The sequence below is a fragment of the Triticum urartu genome, chromosome 2 (assembly GCF_003073215.2).
Source record: "Triticum urartu cultivar G1812 chromosome 2, Tu2.1, whole genome shotgun sequence".
NCBI classification, from domain to species: Eukaryota; Viridiplantae; Streptophyta; class Magnoliopsida; order Poales; family Poaceae; genus Triticum; species Triticum urartu.
The window spans coordinates 227755171-227759381 of record NC_053023.1 but is presented as its reverse complement, the minus strand read 5'-3'; positions in this window follow the sequence as shown (position 1 = coordinate 227759381).

The following is a 4211-nucleotide window of genomic DNA, read 5'->3' as shown; positions in this document are numbered from 1 at the left end:
CCTGTTGGCCGGCCGCCGATCCACGCCGTCAGCCGATGAATCCATGTAGGCACCATGGCATTGAGCGTTGTTCCCAATTGTTGTTGCACCTGCTCTTGGACAATCTCCGGAATCCGCGCCACTTGTGCCTTGAGTGCTTCAACCTCGCGTGACTGGCTTTCCGAGCTGGTCTTTTTCTCCTTTCGCCCTCCAGCGGTATAGTATGACGACCATTTTGTGGACAAGCCTTTTCCGGCCACACAACCAGCTGACGTCGGCTTACTGAGATTATCCTTGTTTTTCATTACGCTCAACGCCCTATTTAAAGGGGTGTCGAAAGGGGAGCTCTGAGACGACCCCACGCTACTGCTTTCATTGTCCTGCGGAAGGATCGTGAACCATTTAGAAATATTGGGGATTAAGTAGAATGCAACCATATGGAGCTAATTACATGGGGGTGTATGCCTTACCAGAACAAGCTCAAAGCCTTGGTCTTCGGATCCGTGGTAAGCTCCTTTGTTACCGGGTCCTCCTTGTACCGGGCCCTGAGAAAGTTCCTGGTCTGCTTGTCACGGTATTTCTCGAAGCGAGGCGGTAGGCCTTTCTCGGCACGCTCCACGTCCTCCTTGTCCCATATAGGCTCCGCCACTCTGTAACCGCCGGGACCGAGTTGGTGGACTCCTAAGTTCAACTTCCGCATTTCTTTCCCCCACTGACTTGATTCGGAGGTTGCGCTGCTCTCGCACTTGATCTTGAACTCCTTGTAGTCATCTTCGCTCATCAAAGGATATTTCGCCTTGATCTTCTCATAACTATCACCTTTTTCAATCATTGCCTTCACCATGCTTTTCCAAGTAGACAGGGTCGTGCTCATCCTCGTGAGGGCGGAACCGTTCACTTCATTCCCTAAGAGGCGTGTGTTTGCAAACTCAGTGGGGAACTTGTATCGTTCGTGCAGCTTCGTGAAGAGGAGGCGGCGCAAATTCCCTCGGTCCTTATGCCTTAGGTTCTCGGTGTTGATCTAGACGGTGCTCCGGAGAATGCACCCGAGCTGATCCGAGTACCCCTTGACTACGTGCTTGGGCGCCGTCGGATGCCGTCGGAGTTCACTTCAGTAAATTCCTCCCTGACGGTGCCGAGCACGCTCGGGCGCTGGTCCTTCCGTTGCCTCTTCGGTTGGCTGCCATCTGTGCGTGCGCCGCCATCATAAGTGGTGGCATCTACGGCGCCATCATCAGTGGTGTCGTCCCCGACGCCACTAGGGGTTGTGTAGTCAGGATCGGTGTCTTCCGCGGCGTCCTCATAGAGGTCAGGTTCTTCCTCCAACTCCTGGGACAGCTCCCAGAATTGCTTGCCGCCCGAACCGCCGGCCTCATCGTTGTGGGCCATGTTTCGCTCTAAATAGGAAAAAAGTTTGGTCAAAAAGTTGGTTATTGTCAAGGAACAAGATCATGGTCTCATCATTTAGGGTTTTTCGACACCGAGGCATCCTAAAAGCTAAGCTCTTATCATTTAGGGTTTGTCGATGCCGAGGCACCCTAAATGCCTAAGCGTACATCATTTAGGTTCTCATCGACACCAAGGCACCCTATAGAAGCCAAGTTAAGTTTTCATCATTTAAGGTTTATCGATGCGGAGGCACCCTAGGTTGGGCCTAATCACTTGGCACTAATCACTTGGCTCTATTGCCACCTATGTTGGGTTTATCATCTAGGGTTTATTGATGCTAAGGAGAATTCTAAGTTGGGCCTAATCACTTGGCTCTATTGCCACCTATGGTTTAATGCCGCAAGAATGGCGGGGCAGTTGATCCTTCTTAACTAACTACTAAGATACCCCGGCCCATGCATTAGTCGCAAGTACCCCATATGTCCTATTTTTAGCAAAGTCATGCTAAAATTCACGGAAAATTTCAGCATGACCTTTGCTGAAAATAGGACATATAGAGTACCCGAATTTGCCGGAACGGAAGTTAATCGACATTCCGGCAAACTCAAGGGCCTCTCGGCGTACCTGCAAATTCAGCATGACACAATGATCGGAGACAAAACCCAGCAACTTTACAAGTCTTTCACATATTTGTTTGCAAGTTCTGATATGTAATAAAGATGAGCCTCCAATGCTGATTTGTTTGCCTCAAGACAAGATGAACCTCCAATGCAACAAGTAATAAAATGTTTGCAAGTTCTGATATGTTTGCAAGATGAACCTCCAATGCAACAATCTTAGACATTAGGGCACTACAATGATCTACAACCTTATCTAAAGTGCCAACTCCACAGATTTCTTTTTCACAGCTTTTATATTATTTCTAGAAGCAACACAACAGGGTTAAACACCAGAATCTTGAGTTTAATTTGATTAAGCTGCATTGTCTTGAGGCCTGGCTTACTTGTCTTTGTCTGTCAGCCAGCTCATGCATGCATGGGCATCTAACTCACTGGTATCAGATCTGGTTATTAACAGAACAACAGGAGAAAAAAGAAAAAAAATCATATAGAAGCGCATATGACAAGATTCATCGAATCTGCATGACTTCATAGAAAAGAGGACAACCATAGGAACCCTAAGCTAACCAAGAAAGGAATGAACGTATAGTATCTCGACAGTGAAATTGGCAAACACCTTTTAACCCGACATTGTACTTACGTGAAACCGCACCTCTGAATCAACATTTCTTTTTGAAACTCCAACAGTATTTTATATTAAAAATTAAAATGCAGAAAAAAGGGACAACAGTCCAAAACAATGTTTTCAAGATTACATGGTCCAAAAAATGAAGAGAGAATGACACAATATTGAAGATCCGAAGAATCTCTTTCACTCTGTCTGTAACACCCCGGATATGATTTACCCAATACGTACTCCAACTCTTGCCGTTTCCAGCTTTAAGTTATTTTATTTTCTCGGGTTCAGGTTTTTGTCTCCGTGTGTTGTTATCGTTTTCATGCATCTCATATCATGTCATCATGTGCATTGCATTTGCATACGTGTTCATCTCATGCATTCAAGCATTTTCCCCGTTGTCCGTTTTGCATTCCGGCGCTTCGTTCTCCTCCGGTGGTCATTTCTACCTTTCTGTCGTGTGTGGGGATTAAACATTTCCGGATTGGACTGAGACTTTCCAAGCGGCCTTGGTTTACTACCGGTAGACCGCCTGTCAAGTTTCGTACCATTTGGACTTCGTTTGGTGCTTCGACGGTTAACCGAGGGACCGAAAAGGCCACGTGTGTGTTGCAGCCCAACACCCCTCCAATTTGGCCCAAAACCCACCGAAACCTCTCTCATCGTCTAGAGCGTTCGATCACGATCGCGTGGCCACAAACCGCACCTCATTTGGAGCTTCCTAGCTCCTCCTACCTCTATAAATATCCCCTCCCCGAAATTCCGGATCCAAACCACCCTAACCCTAGCCCCGCTCCTCATCTGCGCGCCGGACACGTCCGTCCGCGCGCCGGACATTGCCGCCGCCCCAACCGTAGCGCGTCACGTGGCGGGTGCGCCCACTTCACCCCCGCGGGCCCGGGAGCCCATCTCCGGCCCTCCACGCCGTCGTTCCGGGCTGAGGCACCTCGCCGCCCGCGTCGCCCTCTCCTCCATCTCCGGGCGCCCGCGCCGCCCAGCTCCATCGCGACATCGCTGACGGCCGCAGCATCCCTCGCTGGCCGGAGCCAAGCTCCATCCCCGCCGGCGCCCGAAGCCCCTCGCCGCGGTCGCCGCCTCCGCCGCCCCACGCCGCGGCCACTTCCCTCGTCGTCTCCGGCCAACGCGCCTCCCCGCTCCGGCCGACTTCAACTCCAGTGGCCACCTCTGATTCCAGCGATCTCCTCGGTTCACGTGCCAGCGGATCTAGACCTGGACGAGGCGGTTGACTTTTTGCCCGAAACCCTAGTTTATTTGCTCCTGTTCATCATGTCGTAACTCCGCATCCGTAGCTCCGTTTTGGGCATATAGCATATCAGAATGTTCGTCTCAGAGAGTACATCATTTCATATCATTGCATCATTTTAATTTGAGTTCATCTTGATGCCCGAAATGCTGTTAGAAGAGTGCTATTTGAGTTAATTGTCAGATCTGCTCCTCCAATTGGATATTTGTCATTTTTGCCATGATTATTATATGCATGATATGCCCCTGAGCTCTACATATGTTTTGTTAAGGGTTTTTCCATCTTTCCAGAGGTGCAACCCATGTATTTTTGTGATGTGTGTGGTGACTAGCACAAGCTTGCA